We start from the raw sequence: 18,582 nt of genomic DNA, 5'->3' as shown, positions 1-18,582 counted from the left end.
CAGGAAGCGTATTACTGCGAATGACGAATGGATCTCGGTTAATGACGTAGTTCAAAATGCTACAATCAGACTTAAAAAAAAAAAAAAAAACGATGTGAGCCACGCGCGCGGGACAAAGATGAAGTGGAACATCATGATCATTGTTCGTGCACACATCGCATTTTTCAGGTCAAATCGTGTTCGGACTCTTCTTTTTTTTTTATGTTCGTAGCTATTGATTAACTGTGTTTTACAGAAAAGTAAGTGAATGTAATTTTCTCCGATGGTGTATGAACAGCGGGAAGCTAGCTTAAATGTCTGCCCCAAGAGGCTGAACATTTCAGATTGTGTACTTTGAATACAGTTCTTTGCACTATTAAGTATACTTTCTCTTGTGTACGCGAAATATACAAACGTAGTTTAAGTATACGTGTACTATTGATGCCCGACCTGCTGTCTTACAATCCATCGCAGTTATGAGACAAGAAGTTCGAAGAAGAAATGAAGTGTTTCCTACCCAACCAAATAGAAACCCTTTGTCCATTCGCGTGATGTGTTTGTCTTGTCTCCCACCTTGACTTGTGTGCCCTTCTTTCTGTACGTCTCGCTCGCCCGTCTGTCAGATGTCCGTCCCGGCCATCGCGTGAGCCCTTCCATGCCGTCCGTTGTCTGCTCTGTGCCATTAAACTTCTTTCACTTGTCTGCAACTCGCGCAAGGCCTGTGTCTGTGACGAGGCCTGATGGCTGCTTTCGTTTGCGGAGCGCGTCAATTTGCTCCGGAGCTGTTTGTCTCGGGAAGTGACGCTAAGGTCTCGAGCGTTCCAGTAGAGTGCCCCTGGCCGCTGCCATCTTGGTTGAGTGCTTTGCTTGCTTGCCAAAGTAGACATGTGGGCTGTTCCTGCTCGGCCGACTTGTGCTCTATCTGGAAGCACTGCGCAGTTCCTTAAAAACAACTGGCGCGTTTGACTGTCCGATATTCTCCCGGTTTTCGTGCGAGGTCGCTGCTTTCAATGGTGCTTCACTTCCGCGCCACTACATTGATCGTGTCGTGCGGTTGAGGGGCGACCTTCTATGTGTCATGTATGGCTTGGCGTGCCTTTTCCCAACAAGCTCATTTGTGATCCAACCATGTCAATCAATTTCTTCTCGTGAAAAAAAATAAATAAATAAAGGGATGCCCAGATTTGTCGATACACTTCAGGTGACGTGGCAGTATTGTTCAGCGTGGTACTACAGACCGGAATATGGTTGCACAGGATGAATACGAAGTAGGAGGTTCAGATTCAATATTCATGGAAGGATATATCCGTTTCTAATGTCTAATCCAAAAGAAATCGCGAATTTAGAATATGCGACTCTCTATACCTTTCCTACGAATATGTAACCAGACCAGTATGTAGATTATCTAAACTCTCCAATCCCACACGAACAGTTTCAAATGTTTTCTACCCACAATCTCGCGAGGTTCCTCTCAACAGTGCATACGTGACCAATTTCTTGAAGTCTCTTCCTTGCCAACTTTCTTTTCGACTCAACCACCACGCGAATGGCCGTCGACTCAACCACCATGCTGGTGGCTGAGTCGACAGCCATTCGCATGGTAAACTGTGTCGCGTTAATAGATCCTTTCCGGAATTCAGTCTGGCCACTTTGATCACTATCATCATCATCTGAAAACGGCATATGTGCTATACTAATGGCGGCCCTCTGTTTACTGATGAAGGAAGAAGTTGAAGATGCCCCCTAAGCCCAGGTGATTCGAGGCCACTACATTCTAGATGTTAGCGCAGGGTGAAGAAAGAATTGAACGCAAAAGCTGCGTAAGTGTTCATTTCTAACTCGGTCGCAGTCAATCTGTTAGTAGCACTCACTCGGCTTCAAGGCCCCTTGATGTATAGAACTCTATCAAGGCGTCTATGTGGGCTGGCGCTTCGTTCCGACTGGCTGCATTTGTTTCGCCATCGACACTAAGAGAGATTGAAAAATAATTGTAGTGAAGTGCACATTCCCGTTTATTGTTGACCTTTAAAAGTGACGGTGCCCCATAAAATACTGCAGACCACAGGTTCATTGTCGCCATTAGTATAGTAAAAGATAAACTGTCATTTGAGTCACCAGATGGCACTGAATTCCGGAAAGGGTTAGCAAAAGCGCTCGTGTGTATGAAGGCACTCTAGAAAGGGTCTATTGCTACGTATCCCGACGATCGTTTCATCGGCATGCCCCACGAAAGAGTAGCCGTTAAGTTAGAGAAAATACGAGTAACAGGGAAGTGATGCAACCCTACCTTCCCGAGTTTGCGGTACACATTTATTTCGTATATACAGGTTTTTTTGTTTTTTTTTTAACCTTTACAGATTTGTTTTTAAAAAATCGTGAAAGCTACACTTACGCGGTTTGTGCAGATGAGTTATACGGCCAGGGACATAGTATAGGGGGATAATCCTAACGGTCAGTCGGCTAATTAAGTATAATTTGTTAATTAACTTTTAATTGGGGAAAATAAACATATGGTTCCAATTAGAAACTTGCTAAGCATATTCGAAAACCCCCAAATAATTTTTTTTTTTAGAAAGATATATGACAGGGGCAGCGTTTTACGGCGTTCTGAAAAAACGCTCACTTTGGACGCGTTTCTAGGTTTCGGTTTCTTATCGAAGCGTATCTTTGCGCCCGCGTTCCTGCTCCCCGGTGGTCGCGGCGCGAAGCCACCCCCTCGCCTCCCTTGTAGAATGGAGGGAAGTAGAGCACGTGTGTTGCGTGTCTCAGCCACTAGGGGGCAGGACCGCGGGCGCAGAGATGCGCTCCGATAGGAAAACGAAACCTAGAAACGCGTCCAAATGGAACGTATTTTCGGGACGCCGTAAAGTGCTGCCCCTGCGTTATATCTAGTGTTCCGTGTTGTCCGAGTTCATTTTTCGTCAAATTATCGGAGGGTGTTTTTCGGAGTTTATTTTTTGCTGCACATTAAGAGTTTATATTTGTTTGACGCCCAATTTTTCGAAATTAGGAGTTTAATTTCGCAGTGTTTTCTATTAAAAATAAATAAATATTATAAGCGGATGTAAAAGTATGCCGGATAAAAAATAAAGCGCGCTTGTATCAATGAAAGTTTCTTCAGTTGAATTTGGCGTTGGTGCCATTGCCATTGGCAATACTAATTTATACCACGACAAAAGTCGCGCTCAAGGATTGCTTCGATAAACGTCGATACCTTAAAATCAATAGACTCCCGGAGGCAGTCGCTATAGGAAGCGCGAAGTCATCCCATCCTATTCCATCAATCTAGCCTGCGGCAGCGCGAGGCAAGAAGTTTCACCTGGCCCTCTTTTCTCTTTTATACAATCTCTATGGTCCATAGCTTTCACTGTTACAGAAGCATACCCTCTCCTTTCTCTACATCACAAATCGCATGGCCAGAACTGGAAACCAAAAGAGTGGCTTTTGTCGTGACCCGAATGTACAATGACCTGTTGCCCTGAATGACCCTTGACGAGACAAGCGGCAAGACCCTTTTTGACAACGGTCCGAGACTTGAAAGCCAATTATGGTGGCATTTTCCCAGGACCATTGACCCTGTGCCGATGAAATTGTTAATATATATATATATATTATATATGCATAGTGCATAGTGACGGCACGCTCCTAACGTTGTTTATGTTCGCCCTTTGGAATCCATCGGCTTTGCCCGTTCGTGATGCGGATGCTTTTTGCTACCCGCTTCATCCCGCCACTGCCATGCTCTGAGCGCGTATACCTTCGGGGCTCTCTTGCCGCAAGCCGGGACGCGTGTTGCCGTCCGGAATATGTTCGCTTGCTGTTTACCGGTGCTTCGCGAAATCGTAACAACTTCACTACGAGCTGCTCAGCCGCTCACGAGATATTTGTGGGCACGTAATGATGCTTGTTTTGCCGACACGACAGCCATTTTCCTCAAGAAACTTCTTCGGCGGCATCTCCGAATTCCTCGCTCGTTGCACAATCGTACCAGCGCCGAAAAACTCCGCGCGTACTGGCACGGCACGTTTCTTAGAGTGCACATATCAAAAACTACGTACCTTTCTTAAAAACACGGTGCACTTGAGCGCATGTTCGGGCAGTTCGCGGCATCTGACGCCTTCTTCGCGGTGTGAAGTCAACCGCCAGCATGGTGCGGGGCCACACGTCCTTTCGTATATAGTGTGGCGTCACGTGCGAGGCATGTAAAGGCTGAAAGTCTCGAGGTCTAACCTCTGTCCTGCACGTGCGCCGTCCCATACCGTCACCGGTCGGAGCCTCGAAAACAGGCTCGCAATTTCCGTTAAACGTTTGTCGGCGCCGTCTAGAATTGCCTGGCCGCGAGCCCCGCCATTTCCCGCTGCCGCTGTTGCTTGTAGCCGTGTTTGCCGAGATCGTCTCCAGAACCGCCGACGGTCACAGTGACCGGCCAGCTTTCCGACGTTCCCTCTGCGCCGAAAAAAAAAGCAACTACCTTTCGGGTTTCCTTTCTTTTTTTTTTTTTTTTTTCGTGGTGGTTTCGACAGTGATGATTTGCGAGAACGAAAGTCTCACCTTGCGTTCGCGCCAGTGACGACGATGTAATGCCAACCGACCGGCCGTTCACCGCCAAGCTGACAGCGGGGTAGAAGCTACGTCATCGTTCGACCAATCATACGCCTACTCTTTGTCACGTGATCGCACTCCCGCCCCCTCGCAGAGCGCGGGTCAGATCGATGAAAGGGAGACGGCTGATTGATCCGGCGAGCCAACCCAGTGGCGTGAAAGTGACTGCGCGTCTTGGGCGTTGCTCCCGAAAGTCACGTGACACTCAGGCGGCACTGGATTGGCTACGATGGGTCGTAGCGTCCACTGCGCTCCGTCGCATAAGGTGAGACGGACCACGCATGGTGGCGGTGGCGGAAGCCCCCGTGCTTAGCCGCCGTTGGGCCCGCCCTAACGACTCCGAGAAGCGAGTGTCCCATCTCGGCGCAGTCGACGGGATGGGCGGCGGCAACGCGTCGCCCCGTGTCGTTCTGCAGCGGGGGACCACGAAGCCCAAATGACCCCATTGTTGTTCGGTCCCCCGGTCGTCGCAGTAGTGGCGCGCTGATGGGTGCTTTTTTTTCCAGCTCGGCGTTGTTGGTAGGGGGGTGGCAGGAACTAGGATGGAAAGTTGGCACTCGAGAAAGAAACCGACGCCGCGCCAAATGTGGTCTTGCGTGAGTATAGTGTAGGACTAGTATGGTGGCCTCGGCGAAACCTTGTTTTCGCGATGGATGGAGAAATAATTCAACGTTAGTCTATAGCCATTGGGCTTGAAAGGTTGCTCCCGCAAGTAAAACGTGCCTGGGGTTCTGCGTCCGGCTGACGCGTGTCGTTGCCGCTCTGTGTCGGTTGTGCGTGTTCGTAAGCGCTTCTTTCGGGACTGCACACGTTCTCTTGATAGACCACAGCCGCATCCGCTGGTCCGACTAGCCGGGAGTTTTCGAGAACCAAAAACCTCCACCGCCGATATACAGCGTCACGTGATGATCATGTAGCGATTACCGCAAATGCGCACTCTTTTTTTTTGCTCATCATTGACACGCCGACCGCTCGTGGGAACCAGTGGAGAGTTTTAGTATTGCGGATTAGCCCCCGCGGACAATGGGCTGCAACGTCCAACCAGCCCAGCTTTTAGGGGCGAAGCTCCGTATGGTCTAGCCTTGTCCGGCGTCCGTGCTCACATCGATTGCCATCCCATCTGTCTTCAATTAAAAAAAAAGAAAAAAATGTTTGCGCAGTCGACAGGATTCGAACCTGTGCGGGGAGACCCCAATGGATTTCTAGTCCATCGCCTTGACTACTCAGCCACGACTGCGGGACGAGTAGGGGGCTCTGAGATGTGGTAGTAACTCAAGAGCTGGGGATGTCATGGATGAAACGTTGCATGTAGCCGCTCAACGTCTATACAGGAGAGGGCGCTGCGGTCAAGTGCGTATATAATCGCGTTAAACTTTGCAGGCATTGGCTCAACGTTTAGAGACGAGAAGGCGCTGCGGTCAAATGCTCAACTGCGTATATAACCACGATCCATACCACACATTAGAGAGTTTTAGTAGATCGTTCCCATGACTCCGATAACGATACCCGATACTCCGCCATCGCCTCCCTTGTGCATGCATAGTATCGTTATCGGGGCTATCGGGGGTATCGGAACGATCTACTAAAACTCTCTATTCTCTTTCTGACATGTTTCGGTTAACAATCGGAGCGCATATCGGCCCCGGCGGCATCGCGCCCTGCGGAGAGATAGTGCAACCAACCTCTGCTGCGCTGTCCTCGCGCGACGCAGCAGAGGCTGGATGCACGATTTCTCTACGGGGTGTGGTGCCGTCAGGGCCGAGATGCGTTCCGATTGCAAACCGAAACTTTAAAACCCGTCGAATTTGTGCGGTTTTTCAGAAAGCTGTAAAATGCTTCGCGCGCCTTCTATCGTTCTGCAATTTGTTAATTTAGTATTTTTCGATGATGCTGAGCAATTTTCTATATGAAAATATGCCCTTAAACAGAATATTAAAAAAAGTTAAATACGCAAAAAATTATTAACAATCAAATTATCCCGGACTTTAATAATTTTCCTAAATAGGCCCCTGGCCCAGGACCAAAACGACACAAGCCTTTTTCTGTTGCGACGCGTAGTTTTCGCAATATCGAATATGTCCACCTTTCGTGAAACACCCTGTATATTTTGGCTTCGAAAAGCGGCGACCAGTTGGCCTCTTCGACGAGCTTCCCTTCGACGAGTTGCCCTACACTCTCAGAAAAAAAGGGGAAAAAAAGGGGTGTATTCTTACACCCCTTGTCCCATATAAGGCACGCCAAAACTTCAGTTCGGTGTACAGTGCGCTCACGTTGAACAGACGAACTTTCACGAGCGGCTTCATAGCCGAGTGGTACAACTTATAAAAATAGCTATATAATGTACGTGTTACTGGCTACAAAAAGTAAGTGTGGTTTTCAAGGCCCTACTGCAAAAGTCAGTGTCTTTTTTAAATGTTTTTTTTCTGTAGTCTTTCATACGCTGTTTAATGAGGTATACCTCACCGTTATCAAGACCCATGTAAAAGCTAGAGTTCCATCTGTTTGACATCAGAGCGGTGTACGTTCAACCGCGGTGGTGCGTTATAACTTATATGGAACGAAAGGGTGTAAAACGACACCCTTTTATTTTTTATTTTTTTTTTAGAGTGTATGACAAATTGGTTTGGCCGTCGACGAGTTGGCCTACGCCCGCGTTGAACGTATGCGCGGGGTACGATAATTCCGAAAAAAAACAAAAACTATAGCGCATTTATAAAGAAAAGAAAAAAAAACTAGAAAGATGGCTGCGTGCAGAATGTCTACACTGTACTATCGTGTAAGACACACTCGCTCCGACCATGCACCGAAGCTATTCGGAAAGAACAAAGAAAAATGCATTACGCCGCGAAGAAAATTGATGGACTGATGACGTAATTGACGAAACACGATCTTTGCAATCGTATAGACGTCGTGAGCTCAGGTTTCGGTCTCGACAGTCGGGCATCGCGCTGCGTACACACCCCGTTCAAGCTGACAGTGCAGTGGAAGCTACGTGCCCGTCTGGCCAATCGCACGTTCGACTTTCGCCACGCGACCGCGCTGCCACCTCATACCCAAGCGCCGAGGGCGGGGCCAGGTGACGAAAAGGAGGCAGCTGATTGGTCCGGCTGACGCGTAGCTTTCACAGCGCTATCGGCTTAGGGGAGCGAACGGAATAGATCGTAGTGAAACCGCCTCGTATATAGAAAAGGTTCACGGACGCCGGTGTTGCATACGACCAGTGTCCCGGAGCGGGTATTTACGTGAAATAATTACGAAGCGGAGCCATTATCTTTTTTGGGGGAGACGTGCGCTCGGAGCACGTCACGAAGTTCTGTTCCCGTCCTCATTTTGTTTTTGGTTGTCTTGCAACAACGGAAAGCTTTTTTTTTTTTTTTTTTTTTTTTCATTTGCCACGCACGTAACGAGACGGTCAGTTATGAAACGCCTTCGACAAACGCACGGCGAAACGCTGTTCGGTCTATTGTCCGAATGGCCGAAGGAGGAAGGCCTCATGACGTCTTACTAAACAACGTTTACGAGATTAACGTCCTCATTCCTGGCGATTAACGGATCCATTACTGTGGGCAGCCGGCGTGACCGCAAGTACTTAGCCTGGCCAATGACATATCTCGCAGATCCACATTCGCTTAAACGTACGGCGGGAAAAAAATCCAAGTACGTGCAAAAAAAGAATGTTGTATCTTTACCGTACTGCTTGACTTATACTTTTTGGAGATAAAAGAAATACATGAAACAAAGGAACGAGGTGTCAGCGCATCCTCTGAAACGTACGCATGGAAGAGCGAATGGAGGTCGGTGAAAAACAAATTATGAAAACATGTTTAGACCTATAAAACAGTCAGCGCTGTGTGCAGCAATGAGTGGCCAATAAATCTTGATTAAAGTAAGCCTGCGCTGCGACACTGAGCATGGTAATCTGGTAATCCTGGTAATTTCCTCTGATTTATACCCATGGAATTCAAATTGAGTGTAAGTAAGTAGTACAAAGTATTACTGGTTAATCGCGTTTCTTTTTTTTTTATGTGCGTGCATTTTTTGTAAGGCCTGTTACCTGTTTGGCGGCACAATAAACGTAAATTGAGTATAACTGAATTGCATTCAATTATGAAACGTCATGCTCGGTACCACAGCGCGGGCTCTCCCAAGCGAATTAAAATTTTGCACTGGGCTATGGTTAGTTCATTATAATCTGGAGGACTTAAAAGTGCAAAAAACACGGACCAGGAAAATACACATACAACACGACAACACGTACTGGCGCCTACTTTCAACCGATTTAATCGAGGCAGTCAAACCAGCACACATGCCGCGTCAACACTCTTGTCTGTCTTTGCAACCCCATGTGAAAGATATATCATAGAAACAGATACAACACGTGACAATGCTTCAAACATTCGTTTCAGTTCAACAACGTGTCTCTACACAAAGCTATCTATGACCTTCGATTTCACTACATGACAAGGAAGTTTCTTTTCTAGATGGTTTTGTGTAGACGCGTTGGTGGACTGCTACGAATGTTTGAAGCATTCAACTGTCACGTGTTGCATGTGTTGATATGCTAGCTTTCATCGCGAGGGGTTGGCAAGATAGGCAAGAAGGTTCACGCACGTGCGCTGGCCTTATTGCCTCGATTAAATGAGCTGAACGATAGCGCCAGTCCGTGTCGTATGTGTCGCTTCCTAGACCGTGTTTTTTTTTTTTTTTTCACTTTTATGTTTTTTAGATCTCTTAAATGTTCGGGAGAAAGTAGACGCTAAAGATTTTCTAGAGTGTAGTTAGCTGTGAAGAAATAAGACTGAATCAGTTCGCAGATTCGTTTCTGAGCTTTCCTCCGGTGAGCTTTTCACCGCCGCCCCACCGTTTCGCGGTCCTCTTAAGTAATTCAGCAGTTTGCTCCTGCACGAGAAAGTCTATCGCATTCCACCGCAAACTCCTTTCCAATTACCGACGATGATGATGATCTTGCAGCGTTGCACCGGGTCAACATGAGCAGCCTGTGACAGTTCGACTGCGTTCATGCGTTCCGGTTTCGTTTTTGCTCACCAGTGTAGGTCAACATTCAAGTCAACTCTAGGGGGGTCTTCGTGCCAAACCAACGAAGGCGGCATATGGCACGCCTCAGCGGAGGCGCGAGGATTAATTTCGAGCCGTCTCGCGGCGTCTCCGATGCAAGGTGCCGGTCAATGTTCCGGCATCGTCATTCGCCGAGCTGCCTCCGTAAGTTGCGGTGATTGGCACTCCGAGTGTTGTGCGGGAAAGTAGATGCACGGGCTTTTTTTCTTTGAGTGTATACCCTTGGTTGGCTTGGCACGTAGAACACCCAAACTTGACTGACGATTAAATTCGACCACTTGGAGATCCTTTGACGCGCAACCGAACTCTCGGGTATACACGGCGCCTTTTCCGCATTAAGCATTCGTCAGATTGGCGCGCACCTCGGTCGGGATTCGGACCTGCAGGTACCTGGGGATCCCTCGCGGTCTGCCTCGGAGCCACCGAGGCAGTGTACGTCGTTGTGTTCACGGGGGGCGCGGGTGTCTTTGTATAAATCCCACCGCTTCGTCGTACCGTTATTTCCCTACGAGCGGTCTATAACGACACTTCGGTTAATATCACGCAGCGGAGCAGTTAGAAGGAAACACCGCGAGTGCCCGGAATGTTCCAACGAACGAGAGTGCAATTCCTCGAGTGGTGTCGACGCTCGCGCGGCCACTCCGTCGTATACGATGGTCGTTCCAAGCCACGGATCCGGAAGTGGTGCGTCTAACGACACGGCCGGCTAACGACATCGACGCCGCCATTATAGACCGCGTCTCGGAGCTTATTCGCGCCTCTCTAATCGACCGAGGAAACTGGTATTACATATCCTATGCGGCGAGATAGCGGGGAACGTAGTCCGATAAAAAAACAAATATGGCGGCCTAGTTGGCAACAATGTGCCGAGAGATGTCGCTGCCGTACGTCTGCGCCTGTACAGATTACAGACTGTACAGATTACCAAGCAAAGATTAAGTGAATGGTGGCAGAAATCGAGAGAAAACTAGGTATTTTCTTATTCACTGATGACAAGGGGGTTTCATAGCCTCACTTTCTTTGCAGTGCGGAGTGAATATAGATTTCACATTTAAATATTCTCAGCTTAAATGGTAAAACAAAATGGCTAGGTGGCGTAAGCTACCGCCCGATCCAAAGGGCTCAGCCGTATTCATCCATCCATCCATCCAGCCTATTCGTGGAGTTTTTTGCGCGTAGCCGGCACGATTGCTACACGCGAACACGTGACCGTGGATATATACTGTTTTCACTTTCGATGCAGCCTTTCGAGGCACTTTTGGCTCTGCCTGGTTGGCTCTGTCGTATCACTGTATCAAGGTCTGGCCACAGTGTGGCCAGACCTTGATACAAGCACGTCTAGGTTTGGAGAATATATATATATTATGCAAAGGGTTATTTTAATTTTATGAACAGTCGCAATTAAAAGAAACTAATTCTAATAACTGAATAAGTTAATAACTTATCTTTTTTTTGTACTGTATTAACTGAAATAACAAATCAGCGCTGCCCTTAATTCATCCCTGAGCCATCACCATCCAATCCGAAGCCAACAGGCCAGCCTGTCGCAGATGCGCATAGCAGTGGAACCTTTGTCGAACTTTTCACAAGGTCGAAACCGTCGAACCTGGTCGAACTCGAAGCTTGACCGGTTCGGGACCGCGCGCTTACTTTCCAGCGGAACATGGAAAAAGCCAATCACGACGATGAACAGAAGGATTGGATCGAAAAATCAAAATACAATCATATCTAAAAAAAAAAAAAATGCGCCGTGCACGGTGAAAATGAGCTAATAAAAGCGTCATGCCTGCACGCCATTATTATTAATTTTTGTTTTGTCTAGCCGTTTTTGTTCAGCTTCAACGCTTAGCACCCGGGCGAAAAAAAAAAATGCCGAGTCACCTGGCTTGTGGACGTACACACGTGGCACGTCTGTTATTCCGCGGAAGACAGGCATGCATGGCTGGCTTCTGCTCAGAACGCGTCCCAAACATGTCCCAGTGGCAGCGTGTCCAAATCTAAAAGACATCCAGTGCGTCCCCTTCCCCCCCCCCCCCCCCCCCCCCCCCCCCCCGCAAGGGAGAGCCAATCGCGCTGCTCGGTGCCACAGCGTAGACTCTTTCCGGCCTCGTCGTGATTGGCTCCCCCAAGAGCTCTGCGCAAAACGACCAGTTGGCGCTTTCCACTTTTGCCCCGTTCCTCCTCTCCCCCTTCTACCCCTGTGCACCGTTGCCTGTTTCCACCTCCCCCAGGCCGAGGAGGATCTTCTGCCTTGCAGAATCGCGAGTCTGGTCGTCGGCATCGTAAGGAAGGTTCCGTGTTTTCGGTATTTCCTTGTTTTTCGTTAGGTCGCGGGTGTTCTTTTGTGAACGTCCGGTGTCGTTCGTAAGATGTGCCAGCATGTATCTGACTTAATTAACGGCGAGAGTGGAGGCCGTCTCCAAGTCGAAGGCCTCTATGCGTGCGAGCGTGACAAGTCGAGAGCGATTAGGACGATAAAGGAGGGCCGAATTAACGGGACGCGGTTTCAGCAGCGTCACACGGACGCGCGGCTCTAATGGCACTCAATTAAATGCAAATCGGCGCACGCTGTTTGCGTTCTTTGCGGTTTCCCCCGATCACCCTTTCCGCGCGGCTGCCTCGTGTGTCTCTCTCTCACTTCCCCGCGAAGTACTCAAACCGACACGACTTTGGGAACCGTCATGATGCGAATTTAGCGTGCGTTAAGGCTCGGTCACACACTTACAATCGAGTAGGACCGGCTGAGAGGAGACCGGTTTTTAAGCCTCTTTCGACGGCTTAGTACCCGCTCCGCAGCAGCGCATCTGGTCCTACGCCGTCGCGAGAGGCTTAAAAACCGTGCTTATATAAAGTCGGTCCTACTCGGTTGCAAGTGTGTGAATGGGCCTTTATGGGTGTATGTGTCCCGGGGATTTCTCAATTAGCATTTATTTAGCGTAAAAACGACGGTCTGTTATTTTGTGCACGCACCCGTTCAGCGCTCAAGGGGTATTATTATACAGTTTTTCATCGGTTTTTTATTAGACATGGGCGCCACTGCGATGCATAAAACCGGTGAAATGCGACGTCAGCGAGCGAGCGGAGGTGCGTCCACGGCCGAAATATTCGGCCTTTTCCACCTAGGTTCCGTGTTTTTGGTAAGTGCCGATAAACCCCGGAAAATTATACCCCGGAGCCCTTATTTGATCGAAGTCGGGGAAAACAGAAACACCCCGAGTCAAAACTCTCCTGAAATAAAACGGAAGCTTCGTCGAAATAAATATTTTATCTGCAACTTTGTTTGGCGTTCAGACGAAACACCCGTCCCCACTGAACGCGAGGACGCTTCTTTTCTTCGGGAACTTTGTTCGGGTCGCACGCATATGTTCCCTCGAGGTTGGGAACATCAGGGCTGTGTGCCGCTTTCTTCGACGTTAGCCTCCCAAGGCGCCTACCTTTTGTCCGACGCTAAAATCTGACACCGAAAAACACCGAATATGCGGGAAAGAAGAAAACAGCCCCGAAAACGCGAAGCTGATAATCCCTGGAAGGCGGCATAGCTGGCCAGCGCAGCGGCATTTCGGAAGCGATGGGGCCTCCAGCCGCTGTTCCCACGTGCCGTAATCGGTCCCTGCGGAAGCGTGCTCGCTCAAGGGGTGCGCGGCGCCGCGGGCGACCCGCTGCTGCTTAGCCGCGGACAGTTTGGGGTCGAGGCAGGGCAGTTGGACGTGGCCAGCCCCCGCCAAACGCCGTTCCACTGGCGGCTGGGCCGGCCCACGCATCGCTGCCGCGTTGACTGACTGATCAGCTGCTGGGCTCAACAAACACCACGTAGAAGAAAAGGCCCGCGGCTCTCCCGCTCAAACGTCATCGCTGGTGGGCCCACGCAGCGACGCCAAACACGCGTCTTGCAGCGTCTCCCAACGAGTGCGACGCTGGCGCGCGGCGACGCCGAGACTGCTTCGCGGCGTCTTCCGTCGTGCTTCAACTTGTTTGACGCCTGAAGCGGGTCGGGGGTCCACCAACGATGACGTCATCTGCAGGCTTTGTCTCATAGGTGGCCTCTCTACCAAATTCTCTCGTTCTGGTTTTTTTTTTTTATATCGGCGATTTTTTTTTTTTTCGGTGTTACCCAAAGAAGGTGAGGACGTGCCCACTAAGTGCCCCGCGTCGGCCCACCATAGCTGACGTACGAGAGTCAGCCCTGCAGGGCCTTGTTAAGTCGTTATCTAGGAGTTGCGTAGCCTATGTTCGTGTACGTGTTATAATCGAATGTGCCTGTGACCACGTGTCAGAAAGTGCGAGTGACCGCGTACGCAAGGGTGAACCTATTTGCGCATGGATGTGTGTGATATCTGTGCGCGTCTGGGGGAACGTGTGTGGGAACGCGTAAACACACATATGCATGTGTCACCATGTGTGTGAACCTATGTGGGAGTGTCCGACCGGTGAATTCTGATTCGGTGACTCTTTGGCCGCTTGGGGGAACGTGTGCATATCCGTGTGAATGTGCCTGCCGGAGTGTGTGCACACGGACCCGCGTGAAATCAGCCACGTGCCATGCGCGCGAGCACCAGGAGTGCGATGGTCGTCGCTCCGGTCGTTTATGTAACAAAGTCGAGACGATTGCAAGTATAGGGCGACTGGCGGCCGCCATGATTATGCTTGTGCGGGTACGCCCGTGCAAATGCAAGCTTGTCAAAGCTACGCTACAAGTGCTTGCACGCATGAGCATAGCCTCCCCTATACTCGCAAAGCCTGGCAGTTCGACGAAGGAACCATAGAATGCCCGGTTGCAGATTTAGAGCGCGAGGATCTGGTAGCACAGAGCATCAAAGCGCCATTTCTCGGGGGACCTGGACGTCAGCGCGCAGCTTTTGCAGCAGCGAGGACCCGAAACACACTTGTTCGCTCGGAAGAGTGTTTCGGCGTCTCGCCGCAGCGGGGCGCCAGTCACGTGGCTCTCCTCTCATCCGTTGTCTGCCGCTCCACCTTTTCACTTTCGGCGGTCGCTTCTCGTGGCGATCTGCCGGGCTTTGTCAGTTAAGAGAAGGCTATGCACGAACACACAAGTCCGACCTCAGTGCACGATACGATCCGACGCATAGTGCACCGAGCAGGTGCATCGTTCCATCGCTCGTTGTCTTTGTGGATCAACGGCTGATGCGCAATCACGCGCAGAAAAAAAGTGCAGGATAGCGGCGTACTGTGCGTGATTGGGAGGGTCGGTGACGCCCAAGCGCGATGACGATGCACTTCTTCCGCTGCTTGATTGCTTCCACGAGGTTGTATAGACGGCATTAAAGTGAAACGAAGCTTTTAGAGTCGTCTTTCTATATACGTATACTTTGTCGGTCAAACCTCCCCGATGGCCAGAACAAAGATTCGAGTAATTTCACGCTGTATAGAAGGTCCGAATAGCCGGCGTGGAATCGCAATTTCACGTGGCTCTCCTCCGTTCAGAAACTTGGAGAGCGCGCTGGCTCTGCGCTTGACCGGCCTTTGAGTCTCCTTGGTCCGACGATGTGGAGGTGGCCTTAGACGTGAACTGACATTTAGGCGTGACCGGCCTTCGACTCAAAGGCGTCGCGTTATAGCGCGCGTCTCCGCCGACGTCTGGCTGGAGTTTGCTCGCGCTTCTAGCCTTGATCGGAGGCGCCAAGAGTTTCCGGATGCAGTGTGGGAGGAACGAATCGTGCACTGGCCGCTGGAAACGGTCTCACCTTCTTTTTTTCTTTCTTCGCCATTTTATTAACATTATCAGAAAAAAATATATTGGCAGCGACCATTGCTTACGAAGTTGCATAATGCATTAACTTCAGTATTTGAGGAGCAATCGTTTAAATTTTACGAGATATTCAACGGTCGTTTCGGTAAGTGAAGAACCTAATTTTTATGAATTTAGCGAGGTAACTGGCTCGGTGGATACGCCACGTGACGTCGATTTTCCGGCTGAATTTAGCGGGGAAATTGAATTTGTGTATATAGGCCACGTGGCATCAATTTCCCCGTCAAATTGAGCGGGGGAATAGATGTAACGGTGTTTTACTCACTGCAAAACATACGCATCGTCTGACACTCATTCTCCGCTTAAATATATAGCGTAGCGGTTGTTACCAAGTGCCAAAGTTTTCGAAATTACCGTTACATTATTCAAAAATTATAAACAATATTCGGGAAATTTTCTGAGAAAATGTCGGTCAAGATGAGCCCGCGAACACGTGGAAATGAATGACGTCTGCTACGGGGAGCGGGCTCCAATTTCTCATAAAAAAAGCGCCGAACATCGCATCAAACGACGATGTACGCTTTGAAACTTCGGCATATGGTCCCAACCGGTAGCGGTATACATCTGGGAGGAGAATAAGCGGTCGCCGATGCGTATTGTTTATTTTAGCTGTGAGAAAAACGGGATTCTTTCTCCTCCCAGACACCCGTTCCATAAAGACGTCGAGCAAATCTGCAAGTACGCAACAAGACGATCTTTCAAGCTAGTGGCACAGTTTCCAAGTTCACTTTTCAGTGCAAACCATACGCGAGTATAGCTGATCCGTTCAACTGCGCCACGTCTAAACGGGTGGTTTTGGGACGCACCTACTCCGCCTGGTGGTAAACGCAAGTGTGTGAACGATATTTCGAGCACACCGAAGGAGAGTCCGCACGTCTCATTTATTCACAGTCACCGACGGCTTACGAATCGCGGTGCCTTGTTATGTTCATGCATAGCCTCCTATATACTGACAAAGCCTGGCAGATCGCCACGAGAAGCGGCCGCCGAATTCGGAAAAGTGGAGCGGCAGACAACGGATGAGAGGCGGAGCCACGTAACTGGCGCCCCGCTGCGGCGACACACCAAAACACACCTCTCCCGAGCAAACAAGTGTGTTTCGGGTCCTCGCCGCTGGAAAAGCTGTGCGCTGACGTCCAGGTTCCCCGGGGAATGGCTCTCTGATGCTCTGTGCTACCAGATACTCGGACTCCAAATCTGCTCCGTCGTAGAACTGCCAGGCTTTGTGAGGTCATGCTTCTTCGACTCTACACCAATGCGCGGCACTGATGTCACATCGCCGCGGTGGAAGGGAAGAGCGCCTGACGGCCCTCGACATGGTCTTGCGAACAATGACAACTGTTCTCTCTGCAGTCCCAGAGATAACCCGCGTCAGTCATCGCCGCAAATAACTGATGGGGTTTGGGGCGGGGAACGGATCAGTCGCGCTCGTTCCTTTTCATTGGTGCTGGTGGTGTGAAAAACAAGGAAGCTTTCCCAAAAACATGCCCCGAACGAGATCTTCTTGGATCCCGTTCGATCGTCGAGATATGACTGTCGTCGACACTGTGTTATTTGAGATCTTGCTCAAATAAGTCCTTTTTTTTTTTCGGATAACGCTGCACCGTGTCGCACGTATACCATATATTCTTCGAATGTTAACACTCGCTAAATTTTGTGTCTGGTACTGTCGTGTACATCGGTAAACACATTATTTGTGCGCGCAAAACGCCGTGTCCTGTTTGCATCTAGTTTCTCCGTCTCTGTTTTTGGGCGTTTTACTTCAAAAATGTGCAAAAAAACAGCCCCACTTGTTAGTACGCGTGCTTTTCAGTTGTGTCGAAAATTATTTTAGATAGCTAAACACTTCGTCGATTGACATGGCTGAGCGGGCGGCGCCGTCAAACCTCATCGTAAGATGAAACAAACATTCCAGTCGCATTCGCTCTGTCGCGCGCGTAAAGAACGGAAATAGTTTACAATTGGTATTTTTGTTTCAAATGTCGCACAGCTTTCTCAATAACCTCAGACAAACACAAACACCTTAAAAAGAAAAAAAAAAAAAAAAGAACGGGGGGACAATGAAATTGCTGAACACCTTGCCGCATCTGACGGGCACTCACGCCTGCGTTGATAGACATGTGAGCGACGAATCAAGGGTATAGTCATGTTAGTAATCGTTTATCTATCTGTTTTTGTTTTTTCACCCAGGTTTTTTCAATCCTTCTTTTGTGTTTTATCTTTTCAAGTGTTTTCCTCTGCTGTAAAATAAAAAAATATATATATATATATATATATATATATATATATATATATAACGGGCATAGTGGCGGGAGGCCGAAGGCGTGGGTATAAAACTGAGAAGAAAAAAAACCCTTAGTGAAAACAGCAACAACGGACTTTCTGACGAAGGCCGGACTCCGGCCGAAACGTCGAAGATTAAATAGTCCGTTGTTGCTGTTTTCACTAAGGGTTTTTTTCTTCTCAGTTTTATATATATATATATATATATATATATATATATATATATATATATATATATATATATATATATTTTTTTTTTTTTTTTTTTTTTTTTTAATAGTGTGCGTTTTTCGCGCTTCTGTTGTTATTGCCTTGTCTCAGTTTTGTGTTTGCCCTCCCGGCAGCGCAGTGTAAAATCCATGAGGAAAAGGCGATAGTTGAGCCGCCAGTAGTGTCAGAAACTGCGTTTACGCCTATCGAAATGAACACTACACTCGGTTAGGGTTAGAAGGGACGCCGTGAGAGGCTGTAGCCTCAAACCAGTTAGCATGCAGGCTCGAAAAAAGTTCTCTTGTCCCTGGGGCCGGGTGTTGCTTGGACAGTTGAATAGAATTTATTCCCAACTGATTACAATCAGTTTCACGGTGTCAAATGAATGCATCGGAAACTGGCTCCAGCTTCCGCCCAGCAAGCACGGAACAAATGCTAGACGGCCTGCTCGACCCTGCAAGTCTGCTTGGCCGCAGCGTCCCGGCGCTGAAAAAGCGCGGGTATATTTGAATCATTGGTTTTGGCAGGCATCACCTTCATTTCTCCATTTCACAATAACTATTCTGAATTTCGCGATATTGAATGGCATACCGGGAAAAGTAAAGCCCGGAGACCCAGAAAATAGTTATTGTATAGCTACGAGCTGGTGGGACTATAATCGCACA

At 48.9% G+C, this 18,582-nt stretch overlaps 1 protein-coding gene across 1 annotated transcript in view; it reads left to right on the top strand.

Moving 5' to 3' along the window:
* Positions 1 to 18,582, top strand: part of LOC8029150 (band 4.1-like protein 4) — a 135,953-nt gene that overhangs the window by 64,968 nt on the left and 52,403 nt on the right. The window lies entirely within an intron of this gene.

The sequence above is a fragment of the Ixodes scapularis genome, unplaced genomic scaffold, assembly GCF_016920785.2.
Source record: "Ixodes scapularis isolate PalLabHiFi unplaced genomic scaffold, ASM1692078v2 PGA_scaffold11__112_contigs__length_91849675, whole genome shotgun sequence".
NCBI lineage: Eukaryota > Metazoa > Arthropoda > Arachnida > Ixodida > Ixodidae > Ixodes > Ixodes scapularis.
The sequence above is the reverse complement of the archived record's forward strand: the minus strand, read 5'-3'. Positions and strand labels throughout refer to the sequence as shown.